General features: G+C 43.9%; 1 protein-coding gene across 4 annotated transcripts in view; it reads right to left on the bottom strand.

The window, feature by feature from the left end:
• Positions 1 to 15,674, bottom strand: part of CHRFAM7A (CHRNA7 (exons 5-10) and FAM7A (exons A-E) fusion) — an 88,414-nt gene that overhangs the window by 51,919 nt on the left and 20,821 nt on the right. The window contains exon 2 of one of the 4 annotated variants that reach the window (XM_030578903.1): positions 403 to 460. The exons of the other annotated variants lie outside the window; for them this stretch is intronic. The gene's annotated coding sequence lies outside the window, so the exon portion shown is untranslated. The remainder of the gene's footprint in view (positions 1 to 402; positions 461 to 15,674) is intronic. 4 annotated transcript variants of the gene reach the window in all.

Below are 15,674 nucleotides of genomic sequence, written 5' to 3'. Positions count from 1 at the left end.
CTTCCAAATTGTCTTTTAAAATGACAGTTTTCAGTTAAACATGCATGAAAGAATACTTATTATTACTGATACCCTTTATGCCATGCAGAAGAAGATTGCTTTAACCCATAAAATATCCTACACCATTCTCAGCGTGCACTCATGGTATGACATCTTTAACTCTTTCTGTGAAGAGTTTTATCTTGCGTGCTTATGATCTCTATGTGCAAGCCATCAGCATCATCTCCTATCCTGAAGAGCATGCTGTCATGCTAAAAACAATTAAAGATAAGGAATAAAAGTCTCCATCTTCTTTACAAGTTAAAGGGCTAGCAAAAGGCTACCTTCGCAAAATTGCTACTACAGCCAATCACAATACTCAGCACTACAAGTGTAATCTTTTGCACTGCAGGTATAGCTCACCTTGTTGCAGCTGAGAGTACCAGTACCACATGTGCTTTCACCAATTCCAGAGGTTTACCTACGTTAATAGGGACAAGGAGAAGAGAAAGGCTGGGAAACAAAGCAAAGTAACACAAAGTGTCACCCCAAAAGGGCACAAATATAAAAAAAATACAGTGGGTAGAAAAAAAGCAGCCTGAGGACAGTTTGGATCCAGGGCTTCAATCTTTAATTTCTGTGCAGTCCATCCACCAGAAAGGTTTTGCTTTCCCCCTGGCCACTGTCTAAAAGCCTCATCCTGCAATTACTTAATACCAGGCTTGCTATCAAACTATTCAAAGTAGCAATCCACATTCTTCTTAGTGTTTGGTTGACTGGGCCCTTAGCAGCCTATGGAAAAGCAAAACCTTTTTAGTGTATGGGCTACAGAGTCATCAAACACCAAGGCTCTGAATCTGAACTGTTCCACTACACTGCTAGTGTGTGACACTCACTACCACCGATAGTTATACATGTGCATCCAATGTAGGATATACTGAAATCACTTTATATGTTGGAACACAAAAGCTTTAGAGGTTCTAAAGTTATCATTTTCTAGCCTCATTTTTGGATTCACTGTTTCTGCTTCTTTGTGGGGGGCTGATAGAAAAGGTCTTTGTTTGTTTTTTCCCCTCTTTGTAGATATAAAATATATTTTTAAAACAATGAGGAAAACTTAACCAATGTTATGTCAAAGCTTGGTCAGGATCACTTTGGGTTTGGAGTAAGAGTTGGAGGCCTCAGATTCCTTTATTCTTCCTTAATTACAGATACAATTCTACACTCATTTTGAGAGACAGCTCATGTGGTAACACCACCTTAGGCACCTAGAAACTCCACAGAGTTTTACACACACACACACACACACACACACACCCCTCTGTTTCAGGGGTAAGCTTTGCCTCTTCCCCCACTCCCAACCCCACCACTCTTCTTCTCCCATAGAAGAAATGTAGCACAAAATTGCAGCACAAAATACACAGATCTTCCAGGATCATGCAAATCTTGAGCACATCAAGGACACGGGTGATCTGCCCTGGGACCTGAAGAAGCTCTGGGCCCTGCAATTCTGTCATGCTCTCAGACAACATCGCTGATTCCTTACTGGAAAGAGGCTCCTGAAGAAACCTGAAATAGCTTCTTGCTGTATTGACTTTTCTGCTATGTTCACCATCCTTGGTCTCTCTTTTCACATAGATTCTTTGCCATATGGTGGAGGAACAGAAAAATACTGGTAGAAAAACTCAAAACCCTATTCAGCATGGAGACGGGATATCCACAAAGAAAGAGCTCCCTCGATGCTCAGATCAGAACAGCAACATCTGGGCCTTAGTTTTTATACCATACTTACTCCGCATATTATCATTATCCTTCTTGTTCACCACTGACGTTCACTAGAATTTGCCTGAGTGAGGGCCTCATCCTCAGGATATGGCCCTACACGTTCTCTTCCAACTTTCTAGCAAGGAAGTGGATGTTATAAATACACTCAACTATCACTAGCTGTGGAGTTCCAGTTGTAACAGGCATTAACTACATCATGGTACCCCTCCAGCTCATACCGACACTTTACTGTAATAGTAGCTGCTTTTTTTAACTTATTACAGAAAGAGCGGTGCGTAACTGAACACACACTTCTTTTCAAAGAATAGCAAACATGCTTATTAAGTCAACAGAATAAATCTCAGCTAATCAAATACTTTTTTAACACAGCTTGTTTTCCACAATATTATCATGGACAGGATACTTGAGAGAGAGAGACCACATTTGATTTACTTGATTTATGAATTTCCATGACTTACTGCATACATTTCTATTCAGCTCAATTATAAAATATATCAGAAGACTTAAAACTGTAGTTACATTTACTGCAAGCATGCACTGTAATAACTGTGTTCTGTACATTTATTTAGGGATAAATCTCGATTCCATTGAATTCACTCGCCAAACTCCCAATGACTTCAATCAGACCAGGATTTAACCCTGAATTAGAGTTAAATGCTTGATTTAGGGCCAGATTCACATTGACACTCAGACAATGCAGAGGAGCTAGACTCTAACTGGCATCAGAAAACTGATAATCTCACCACGGGTACAGAAGCTCTTAACTGGCAGAAGGCGGGCAGTGTGTTCCTGTGCTAACTTCCCCATACATACCCCAGATCACACAGGAGACCTACTAGGGGATGGTGGGGAGGAAAGCAAGGAGGGAGGAAGTTGGCATTACCAGTTCTCAGCTGGTATGTGTTCCCTTGGAAACCACACACCACTGGTGTAAATTAGAGTAGTCTATCTACAAACTGCTCTAACTCATACTGGAACCAGAGTAGCACAGAATGGCCCACAGGATCAGGGAGCTGTAAATGACTCCCAACCCTCCTGTGCTGTGCAGAGCTTAGGCACAAGAAGGGATCCAGCTCTCTCACTTTATATTTTAGTTTATTACAGTTTGAAGATTTTTAAAAAAACTTTCCATATAGAACCTGAACAGCTAGCCAATGCACAATGTATAAATCAAAGGGCCAGGGAAGCTTCTAATTAGAGTTTTATGACTTTTTGATTTACTCTATATTTACACTTATTTATCTACTTATATATCTGATCTGAGCACTCAAGCATTTATCCTCACCATAACCATACAAGGTACAGAAGTATTATCCCAGGGGTTCTCAAACTGGGAGTCATTACCCCTCAGTGGGTCATGAGTGTATTACATGGGGGGGGGGTCGCAAGCTGTCAGCCTCCACCCAAACCCTGCTTTGCTTCCAGCATTTATAATAGTGTTAAATATTTTTAAACATGTTTTTAATTTATAAGGGGGGATTGCATTAAGAGGCTTGCCGTGTGAAAGGGGTCACTGGCACAAAAGTTTGAGAATCATTGTATTATCCCCATTAACAAATGAACTGAGGCAGAAAGATCAGGCAAGTTGTCCAAGGTCATACAGAAAGTCCATGGCAAAGCCATGGATTGACCCTAGCTCCAAGTCCCATTCTAGTGCCTCAACCAGAAGACAATCCTTCTTTCCTAGGGTGACTGGAGGTCTAGAAATGCACCAGACCCAAGCATCAACCCCTTTGAAAAGCCACCAACATACTTCACTGATAAGATCAATCAAATATGTATGCAGCTGATGGGGAAAGAAAATTCCACTCCCAAACTTTTATTCACCTCACCACCCTGACTGAGTTTGGTCTTATCATAGACACCAAAGCCATTTTAAAGCCACAACCTGTGAAACAGATCCATGCCCCTCCTGACTGGTAAAAGCCAGTAAAGAGCAACCATGTCTTCTACTAAGGGAAATGGTTAATGACTCTTTCAGAGAAACAAATCTACCAGACTCCTTGAAAAATGCAGTAGCTCACTCAATCCTCACAAACCCAACACTTAGCCACAAAGCTCTCTTCAACTACTGTCCCATCTCCAGCTTCTCATTGCTAAGCAAAATAAATGTGAAAGTAGTAACCCATCAGTGAGCATCCTGGATACCTCACAATCAAAGTTCAGACCAGGCCACAGCACAGAGACAGCTCTGGTGGCACTGAACGATGACCTCTTCGTGTGCAGGGATCAGGGCCAGCTCTAGGCACCAGCCGAACAAGCACGTGCTTGGGGCAGCACCTTGGGGTGGGGTGGCGCTCAGGGTTTTTTTTTTGTTTTGGTTTGGTTTGGTTCAGTGGTGCTGCGCTGGAGGGTTTTGTTTCTTTGTTTCCGCCAAGCAGCACTCAGAGGGGGAGGGAGCGTGTTTCGGTGGTGTGGCGCTCAGGAGGGGCGGGGGCTTGGGCGGTGTGGTGTTCGGGAGGGGCGGGGCTTTGGGCAGTGTGGCAGTCGGGGGGCGGGGCATGCACAGCGTGGCGCTGAGGGGGCTTCGGTGGCGCGGCGCTCAGGGGGCGGGGCTTAGGGCAGCGCAGCGCTGGGGGGGCTTGGGCGTCACAGTGCTCGGAGGGGCAGGGATTGTGCGATGCTTAGGGGGGCTTCAGGCGGCGCGGCATTCGGTGGGGCAGGGGCTTGTGCGACACGGTGCTTGGGGGCAGGGCTTCGGGTGGTGCAGCGCTCAGGGAGCGGGGGTTTTGATGGCACAGCACTGGGGGGGTGTTACGGCAGGCAGCGCTCTTTTTTTTTTGCTTGGGGCAGCAAAAAAGTTAGAGCCAGCGCTGCCAGGGATGAAGATAAGATCGCCAAGCTCACACTACCAGACCGCTCAAAGCCTTCGACACAGTAGACAATGCTCATGTGACACAGCTGGAGTAGATGGTCCAGCACTGTAACAGCTCCAACGGTTCCTCTCCAGCAGAGTTCAGAGCAGTAATGGGGAACTGCTCCTCCCTCCCAAAAGCCCTCACCTGTAGGGTCTCACAGTGATCAATACAATCCCCTCTTTTCTTCAAAATCTACATGAGACCATTCAGAGATGTAGTGAGACACTAGGGGCTTAGTTGCCAATGGTACACTGATGACACGCAACTTTATAGCTCATTCTCAAAAGATGCAACCACCCCCACTACTACAATGTCAGAGCCTGGCCATCTTTAGGAAATGTTATAAAATCTTCCTCTTTGAGAAAGCCTTTTCCACAGTAAGTGGCACTGTCTCAATACAAACATCCTCTCCAACCTCAGCACCCCCAAGAAACCCTACCACAAGCAGAATTTTGACCCCCAAAGGGAGATGTGCCAGAGACTCCATGAAGACCACTAGGGACTTCATTTTCTATTGATTTTACATGTGAGGTGCTTAGATATTATGTTGATGGATGGTAGTATAAAAAGCAAGATAAATACCATAGATAGAAAAGGGTTCAAATGTAAACTATTTACATCTGTTGTATAATAAGAAAGTTATGCTGATTTATTAAAGTAGTAACTCGAAGTATTTGACAGGATAATGCATTCAGCATGGGAGTCAGGAGGTTTGAGTACCAAGTCACGTGACCTATCTTGCCTCAGTTTCCTCACTTTTAAAATCAGGATAATGACCCTTATCCACATCAAAAAATGTTCCTTGAGGTCTATTAATTAAAAACTCTTTAGTAGTGCTAAGAAGCATTAATATAACTATTATTTAGTTAGTTCACTATTTTGAGTAGGGGAGGAGAGACGGTTTTAGTTCTTGCTAACTTCGAGCCATTCTATGAATTTACAATTTTCTGGATATTAGTATAACCAGATCTGATTTAATTTATTACTAATGATACTAGCACTACAGTGGCCTGTACTAAATCTGTGATAAGAAAAATTCCTCTTTAGACTGTACCTGCACATAAATGCTCCCACAACTCAAGATACTAAAGTTCTATATTTAAACATTAGTATCATTTTTAAAATGTTTTTCCAAGTGATAAAAATGACTAAATAGATTCTTCCCTTATCTTTTTATTTTAGAGCTCAGGCTGCTCTTGAAATTTCAGGAGATGAATGTGAGCATTACATTTTTGATAAACCTCTTTGAAATGATTGTCTACTTAGCAAATTTTGAGAATTGGGTACTATAGAGTTCTTAGACTGTCTGTGCATGGTATTAAGTTTTTAAACTTCAGATAATGTCAATGCTTTTTTTGTTAATCAAATTAGTTTTGGTTAAGTAGACAGTTGTTCTTTAGGGAGGATGGTCTTGTAGTTAAGGCACTGGAATAGGATATGTGTGATCTGAGTTAAATTCTTGGCTCTCTCACATAGATCCTGTCCCTATGACCTTGGGCAAGTTAAGGAATCTCTCTGTGGCTCAGTCTCTCCTCAGTAAAACAAATAGAACATTGCTTCTTGCTCTCTCTGGGGTGCTAAGATGGAGTCATGTGTTCTCAGTGTTTGTGTGTTCTGACAGAACAGTGCTGGGGCCATAGAAGAACCTAGCAGATAAGTGATTCTGAATCATTTTCCTAGCAACTAGAGGTGAGGTATTGTAGACAGTAACCAACACAAATCTTAATTCTGGGCTAAATAGAATGGAGTCAAATTCCATTATTTGGGGGTAGGAGAGAAGAATTTATTTAACGTCCCTTCCAAAGGGATATAGTTACTATTTTTTTTTAGTTGATGTTTTGTTTTAGTTCTGTGAGATTCATAAACTTTTTGATGCAAAGTAATTGTTTTACAGGTTCCCTGTACAGAATGAGCAGCAGCAAAGACGTGCAAACATATGAAGTGGTGTGTTCAAGCCCATATGAGGACCCAAATGCAACCTATTGTACGTTGGATAACACTGCAGCATCTGGCAAGGGGACAGGATAGGAAGTCTATGAGATAGCCTATGAAGTGGTACCACGATAGCTGTTCCTGTAAGTGACTTGTAAGAGGAAGTGTTATTTTTGACAAATGACATTGCAAATAGAACCACCCAGGTTAGTCACACTAGTATAACTAATAGGGGCTATATGAGTACAGTAACTCTTCGCTTAAATTGTAGTTATATTTCTGAAAAATGCTATTTTAATTGAAATGATGTTAAGCAAATCCAATTTCCCCAGAAGAATTAATGTAAACAGGGAGGGGGACTGGTGCAGAAGCCTGGCCAGGCTCAGCCAGGGGCATGGGGGAGGAGGGAGACAGTGTGGAGGACTTGGCTGGGCCCCTCCAGGCAAGTGTGTCTTGAGGGAGCCCGGCCAGGGCAGGCCTTGGCCTGGCTGACCGCTCCACTGCCGAGGGGCTGGAGCAATTCCCGGCCCTGGCTGTGCTGCTGGCTCAGCCCAGCAGGTAGCGTCACCTCCCATCAGAGCCGGTAAGTGCGGCCGGGAGGCAGGGCTTGGGGGAGTGGGTCTGTGGGGAGTATAGGGGTGCTGGGCTGTGAAGGGGCCAGGAAGATCTGTGTATTGGGGCACTAGGGAGTGGAGGGTTCTGTGGAGGGTGCTGGGCAGCGTGGTGGGGCTGTGGGCAGGAGTGGTGGTGTGCAGGGCGCTGTGCATTTGTGGGTAGGTCTGGGTGGGGTGCTGGGCATAGTGGGTCTGGGGGGGCATCTGACCATAGGGAGTCGGGGGTGTTGGGCAGGGTGGGGGCGCGGCAGGGTGTGGCATAGGCCTGCCCCCGAGGGGAAGGGCATGCTGGCAGCATAGGGACGGGCAGGCCACTGTGCGTCTGGCAACTGCCATTTTGTAAATAGTGCCCTCAGATTGGGCAGAGCAGGGCTTCCCCTGCCATGCCATGCTCCATTGCCTCTGGCTGGCCATTCACTCCGGGGACTGACTTCCCCACGCCATGCTCCATTGCCTCCATGGGGGCCTACAAATGTTTGGTGCCACGCCCACAAAAAGTTAATCCAGCCCTGCTTACATATGTAGAATTATGTACAAAAAATAACTACATTCAAAAATAAAACAATGTAAAACCTACAAGTCCACTCAGTCCTACTTCAGCCAATCACTCAAACAAACAAGTTTGGTTACAATTTGCAGGAGATAATGCTTCCTGCTTCTTTTTTACGTCACCTGAAAGTGAGAACAGGCATTCTCATGGCACCGTTGTAGCCAGCATAGCAAGATATTTACATGCCAGATCCGCTAAAGATTCATATGTTCCTTCATGCTTCAACCACCATTCCAGAGGACATGCGTCCATGCTGATGACGGTTCTGCTCAACAGTGATCCAAAGCAGAACGGACTGATGCTTGTTTGTCTTAGCAATTGGCTGAACAAGAAGTAGGACTGAATGGACTTGTAGGCTCTAAAGTTTTACATTGTTTTGTTTTTGAATGCAGTTATGTAACAAAAAAAACCTACATTTGTAAGTTACATTTTCACGATAAAGAGCTTGCACCACAGTACTTGTCTGAGGTGAATTGAAAAATACTATTTCTTTTGTTTATCATTTTTAAAGTGTAAATATTTGTAATAAAAAATAATATCAAGTGAGCTCTGTACACTTTGTATCCTGTGTTGTAATAGACATCAATATATTTGAAAATTTAGAAAAACATCCAAGATATTTAATACATTTCAATTGATATTCTATTGTTTAACAGTGCGATTAATCACAATTAATTTTTTGAGTTAATCACTTGAGTCAACTGTGATTAATCAACAGCCCTAACATTTAGTAATATTGTTGTAGCAACAACCTGATTAAGAGGCCTGTTTCTCCCACTGAATTAGACAATGTAACTCTGGAATTCTTTAGGGAACATTTCTAGGGCTGCCAGCCTCAGAAACATCCTCATTATAACTAAGGCTACGATTTTGTTACGGAGGTCACAGAAGTCACGGAATCCATGACTTCCAAAGACCTCCTTGACTTAAGCCCCAGTGGCTGAAAGCTGCAGGGTCCCACCGCTTCCTGCAGTGGCAGGGAGCTGTAAGGTACCCCCAGACGCCATGGGCAGTAAGGGTACCCAGCAGCTCCCCAGCCACTGTGAGGAGGGGGCAGGGGGAGCTCCACAGCTCCCTAGGTTCTGCAGGAGAGGGGGCAGGGGACCCTTGACCTCTGAGCCCACCCGCAGATGTTGGGAGCCCTGGACCTCCCAGCCACCCCGCAGTTGCCCAGACCTTTCCCATTTTATCATGGATAATTTTAGTAAAAGTCAGGGGCAAGTCAAGGGTTTCCATTAATTTTTCTTTATTGACCATGACTTGTCTGTGACTTTTACTAAAAATATCCATGACAAAAGCTTAGCCTTAGTTATAACAACTGAACAAACAAGCAGCCACTAAAACACCACATGGACATGTTTTAGAAGTAAATCTGCATACTGGTTCAGGACACCAGGGGTGTTTATTGGTTGATTTCCCTGCAGGTGGTTCCATTAACAAAGTTAAATAAGTGGTAAGCAGACATGTAGTTATGGGCTTCATACCACTTCCTGAGCACTTCCGATAGATTACCTGTATAAATTTCCCTAATTTTATATTTCTGCAAATAAAGTGCTTTGCTCTTGGTGCCTCCCATTTTAGGCTAAATTTTGCCTTCAGTTAATAGTATGTAAATCAATGGGGTGACACAGATGTAAGTGAAGGGAGAGTCTAACTCTTCCTCTTTGTGATTATTCTTAGGGAGCAATCATGTTTAATTTTCAACAATATAAAGAGGTTGTTTTTTGCTACTAAATATATAAGTGCTTTTATATGTAGCGTACATTGTCACTGTCTCATTCCAAGTATATCTAAGCTAACAGCTAAAAGCTAGAACCATTGGTTTGAAGGCTGACAGTCAAACAAGTTCTATTCAGAAGACACAATATTAATTCAAATAAGTACCATGTTTGGTTATATTATTTAAGATTTGAATTCTTCTATTGGAGAAGTAGTCCATAATTTGGAAAAGAGTTTTCTTTCATTCTGTTTACATTATACTGAAAGTAGTTCGTTCACATTCCACCATCACTTTTTATATCAATAAGGTGCATGGTAATAACTTATTATGGTATATCCTTTTCTGCAAGAGTTCATGTACGTTTAAATTAAAAGGAGAGTATCTAAAGTTTATTTACTATTTTTGGACCATAGTAGTATATAGGGGCAGATCCACAGCTGATGTAAATCAAAATAGCTCCATTGACCCCAATAGACTTACACCAGTTGAAGACAGGAATGCTGTAAAATCAAACATGGATAAAATTCAGCCCTCACATACTCGTCTATTTCCCATTAACTTCCATAGGGATGTAACATTGTAGAATATGGTCCATATTTGTAAAGAGAAAAGTTTTTGTTTTCTATATGCAGCGTGTATTAAGTAATAATTTGATTTACTGTTCAATGGCTGCAACATAAAATAGTACTTAGTCTCCATTGTTCTCTTTTTTAAAAAACAACTGAAGAACAATAACTCTGAACTTTCTTCTCCATTGTGAAAATTGTATAGAATGTATTTATTTCAATCCCAAAACTTCCTTGACTTACCAGTTATGTAGAAGACTACTTGAGCTACCCAGGCTCAGAGCACAGAAACTACGTCCAGTACTGTTAATTTTATTTTATTAGCTGCTTTATGGTGACTATTAATAACCACTGTAAGATGTGTAAATTTGCTGATTCTGTTATTTTAGTAAAAGGTACTATGTAAAATGTGAAAGCTTTATGTTCTTATCCCTGTACTCTACAGCAATCCATCATTAAAGAATCTCTTCTCTAGAACCTTAATCATTTTCACAGTAAGGCTCCAAACCTCCTCAGTCACAGGTGGCATATTTTTAAATGCCCACTTATAAAGATGATGCGTTAACTGCTATACTTTTAGAATTAATGGAGAATCCATATCTACATAGTTGGGAAATGTAAAGAAGTGAAGGAGTTTGCTTCTATGAATACTGCTAATTAGTTAATTCATTGCAAATTATTTGCCTACAATTGTACCCCAAAAGGAAAATGGAAGAAGAGGAGGTTACTCACCAGTGCAGTAACTGATGTTCTTCGAGATGGGTGTCCCTGTGAGTGTCCACTCCAGGTGTCGGTGTGCTCTGCATCTTCGCTTGAAGATTTTTACGGCAGTACCCGCATAGGCCTCATGCGCTAACCATGTCTCAATTTGCGCGGTTGGGCTCCTCAGTTCTGTCTCTACAATGGAGATTGCTCCAACTTCAAAGCAGAGCGGAAGAGGGTGGGTAGTGGAGCACCTACAGGGACACCCATCTCGAAGAATGTCAGTTACTGCACAGGTGAGTAACCTCCTCTTCTTCTTCAAGGGATGTCCTTGTGGGTGAAATGTGCCCTAACAGAAGTTGGAGAAATTATGTTCTTCAGCTGATAACAAAGGTGGATGCAGCCCATTATCCAATTAGAAAGTCTCAGGTTAGAGATGGATGTACCTCTGGATTGCTCCACGATGGAAACAAAGAGTTTCAGGAAGTCCTAAAAGGTGTAGTCCTGTCCAAATAAAAGGATAATGCGCTGCACATGTCTAGCGTGTGCATCATTGACTCAAAAAGGTAGGCAAATGGATAGGTTAGTTGTTGTAAAAAAGACGAGTGCATCTTGGGAAGAAATCTAGGGTGCATTCAGAGAGTGACTCAGTCCTTAAAAAAATACAATGTACGGTGAGTCAGCCAGGAGCGCTCCAATTTCTCCGGCACATATGGCAGATGTAATTACAACTAAAAACACAGTTTTCATGGAGAGATGCAGGAGAGAGCATGTTGCTAGCAGTTCAAATGGTTGGTGCATCAAGCATGTGAGGACTAAGTGAAGGTCCCAAGGTGGAGTAGGTGGTTTAATGTCCAGGTATAGGGACTGGAGGCCCTTGAGGAACTGCTTTGTCTCTGGTCTTGTGGTGAAATGCCATAATTGTAGCTAGAGAGCCCCGATAGTTTAAGTTCTATGAAACAGTCGAGTATTAGCAGAAGAGGCACGGTTTGTTTGGCTGCTCACCAGTGGGTGAATCTCGTCCACTTATGAAGATAGCTGGTACGTGTGGATCGTGTTCTATGTAACAGTACCCTTTGTACCTGTTCAGAGCAGTCTAGTTCCTCATTAAAGAAACACTGAGGAGCCATGCTTTGAGGTGTAGCATGGTTATGTTGGGCTGATATAGTTGACTGCTGCGCTGTAATAATAGGTTCGGAAGGAGGGGAAGTGGAATCGGCAGGCAAACAGACATCTTCGTTAGAAATGGGTACCATGCCTGTCTGGGCCATGTAGGGGCTATTAGTATGATCCTGGCACTGTCTGCCCATATTTTGAGCAATACTCTGTGGAGAAGTGGTATCAGAGGGAATGCATACAGTAAATTATCGCTCCATTGGATCATTAATACATCTCCCATGGAGTGCTTCCGTTGGCCCACTCTGGAGCAGAATTCCAGACACTTTTTGTTGGTTGTGGTTGCAAAAAGGTCCAGTTGTGGGTAGCCCCATATTTTGAATATGTTGTGTAGGATGGTCTCATTTATCTACCATTCATGATCTAGGGGAAAAGCTCTGCTGAGCTCGTCCGCAGTGGTATTTAGAGAACCGGGTAGGTAGGAGGCTGAGATTCAGATACTGTGTTGGATGCACCAATTCCAAAGCTTCATAGCTTCGGTGCAAAGTGAGTAGGACCGAGCTCCCCCTTGTCTGTTTATATAAAACATGCAGGCAATGTTGTCAGTCATGATCCTAATGTTTTGGTTTTTGATGAATGGGAGAAAATGGAGGCAGGCGTTGCGTACCACTCAGAGTTCTAGAAGGTTTATGTGTAGTAAGGCTTCCGTGGGGGACCAAAGTCTCTGAGTGGTATGATGCGCCATGTGTGCCCCCCCAGCCAGTAAGGGATGTATTTGTAGTAATTATAACGGGGGGGGGAGTCCTGTAGGAATGGGATTTCTGAGCAAAGGTTATGTGGAAGGGTCCACCATATGAGTGAGTCCTTAACTTTGGTAGGTATGGATAGGCATCTGTTTAAACCGTGTACATTTGGTCTGTACACAGTGGTCATCCTGCCTTGAAAGTACCGCATGTACAGGCATGCATTCCTGACCACAAAAGTACAAGAGACCATATGGAGAAAAGCTGTAAACAGTTGCAGACAGTGACCTGAGGATTGTTCCACAGCTTGGCAACCAGATTCCTTATGATGTTGAATCTGTTGAGTGGGAGAGATGCATGTCCGGTTATGGAGTCGAAGTGTACACCTATGAACTCCAGTTGTTGAGTAGGAGTCAATGTGGACTTATTTTTGTTTATTTGTAGGCCAAGATCCTGGAAACAGTGATGGTCATCTGTGTGGCTTGAACGGCCTCCGCAAAAGTCTGAACTTTGAGCTGGCAATCGTCCAGGTAAGGAAAAATGATCACTCCTTTTTTCCTTAGGTGAGCCATTACTATCGCGAGAATCTTGGAAAAAATGCAGGGTGCTGTTGAGAGGCCAAAGGGCAGAACCTGTATTGGTAGTGATTTGAGCCCATTACAAATCTGAGAAAACGTCTGTGGGCAGGATGTATAATGACATGAAAATAGGCATCCTGCAGATCTAGGGCTGAAAACCAGTCTCCCTGCTCCAGTACTGAAATTATGGTTGTGAGGGTAACCATTTTGAATTTTTGCTTTTTGACAAACTTGTTGAGTCATCTGAGGTCGCAAATAGGCCACCATCCCCCATTTTTCTTTTCTGTTAAAAAATAGTGGGAGTAAAACCCCTTTCCTTTGTGTTGGTTGGGCACTGTCTCCACTGCTCCTATTTGCAGGAGATGTTGTATTTCTCAGTGTAGCAAGTGATCATGAGAGGGGTCCCTAAAGAGAGATGGGGTGTGAGGGGTGGTATAGACAGGAAGGGAATGGAGTAGCCCAATCTGATGACCTCTAGGGCCCATTTGTCCATAGTGATGACCTGCCAGTTGTAGTAGAAAGGGAGCAAATGGTGCACAAAAATCTGGGTAGGTAGTATGAGCACTAGAGTGGGTGGGAGATCTTCTATACCCTCGACCAAGGCTTCAAATCTGCTTCTTAGGTGGAGGGGGTTGGGACGGTGTCAACGGTGTGGGGCGTCGTCATTGGTGCCTAGGTCTCTGGCATTGTTGATTTTGTTGATCATATGGCCTCTGGTGTTGTTGAGTGTAGGCCGGATAACATGGGTATTGATAAGGCTGATACCTATATTGTCTCATTCTAGTCGATGGTGTGCAGATACCTAGGGATCTGAGCGTTGCTCTGGAGTCCTTCATGGTGTGCAACACTTCGTTGATCTTTGTAGTGAATAACTTCTCTCCATCGAAGGGGAGATCCTCCATGGTATTTTGAATCGCACGTGGGAAAGAAGATGTAAATCATGAAGCCTGACGCCTAACGACGGCCGTCGTGGTGGACCAAATTTGGTGCTGGGTGTGTGAAAAGGAATTCTGAGCCCTTGAATGGGACATAGTATTTCCGGTCTGGGCGTTTGCAGGTAGGGGTTAGAATTGCTGGTGTTTTCCAGATATTCTTGGCAGGGTCCATAATGGCTGCATTAATAGGGGGGCAATCTTGGATGCACTGGAAGGTTGTAATATGTCGGTCAGCTCAGGATGATTTTCTGACACCTCTTCCATAGTAATCTTGAGTTTGTTAGCCAATCTTTTGAAGAGGTCCTGAAAATGAGTAAAATCATCCGCTGTTGTTGAAGGTAGGGGCATAACAGCATTGTCTGGTGAGGGTGATGAGTTACTATTGGTTGGAGAGGTGTCAGGTGCCCCTTCTTCCATGTGCAAGGTTGCAGACTGTTCCTGTCCTTCAGTTGCAGAAGTATGCACAGGTTCAGGAAGAGATCTGTTGTCACCTCTTCTGGGGCTGTGTCAATCACTATAGTGTCTCCTGTATGATCCCCACAGGCTCCTATAATGCCACTGTCTGGGGCATGGCATGGGTGGTCCCATTCACGGGTGTCCATACCAGGGTGGTAGGTCCTGGAAACATGAGGATCTTGGTCTCCTTGATCCCATGCTAGTAGGCGTGTGAAGAGGGGAGGAATGGTATGGTGAAAAAACTCCCTGAACACCATCATCCTCATCACTAGAGAAGTGAGAGGGAATAGCAGTTAGCTGTCTGAGCCATGCTGACGGTTCTGGTGAGAGACCAGAACCGAGCAGCAGGGATTCTGGGGTCAGTGATACTGGCAAGTACCTTGAATGAATGAACTGCAGTATTGAGGTAGTTGCAGCCATAGTACATTGTGTTGGAGGCAATGGCGGAGCCGTGGGGTCAGCCAATGCCGAGTGCTGCTGTGCTGTATGAGCAGGCATGAGTGGTTGAGATGTTGGTGCCTCGACAGCAATCGTACTTGGCTGTGGCACAGGCAGGCTTTGCTGAGTTGGCACTGGGTCTTTTGCAGTGCTGATCGGTGCCATATGAGAAGAGACAAGCGACTTTAAGCATGAAGCCTCGGCACTGGAGCGGTATGCATCGGCAGCAGCCAGGATACGGGCAGTGCCAGAGGTGCCCAGAGCATTGTATGTGCTGAGCCGCAGAGCAGTCGGCACTGAGATCATTTGGAAAGCAGTTGGTCTCTGTGAGGCAAGGAAGGTGGCCATTTTTTTTATCCTTTACTGACCCAGGTGGATTTTGTCTTGAAGAGGACTCTGCACCTGTGTCAGAGGCAGGTCTGAGGGACTTCTCCTTTGAGATTAATTTGAGCCTCAGGTCTCCGTCTTTTCATGCCCTTACCTTTAACTTACTGCACTGGGCATATTTTTGAGGGACGTGGGACCCCCCCAAACAGCGAACACATTGAGAGTGGCCATCCAAGATGGGAATGGCATCTCTGGATGTAGTGCACCTCTTAAAACCTAGTGAGCCAGGCATAGTATGAACTGACAGGAAAATTGGAAGGGGAAAAAAACTTTTTTTGTTGTTGGAGAGAACTGGAAAAGGAGAATTGAAACTAA

Source organism: Gopherus evgoodei, chromosome 10, assembly GCF_007399415.2.
Source record: "Gopherus evgoodei ecotype Sinaloan lineage chromosome 10, rGopEvg1_v1.p, whole genome shotgun sequence".
Taxonomy (NCBI): domain Eukaryota; kingdom Metazoa; phylum Chordata; order Testudines; family Testudinidae; genus Gopherus; species Gopherus evgoodei.
The sequence above is the reverse complement of the archived record's forward strand: the minus strand, read 5'-3'. Positions and strand labels throughout refer to the sequence as shown.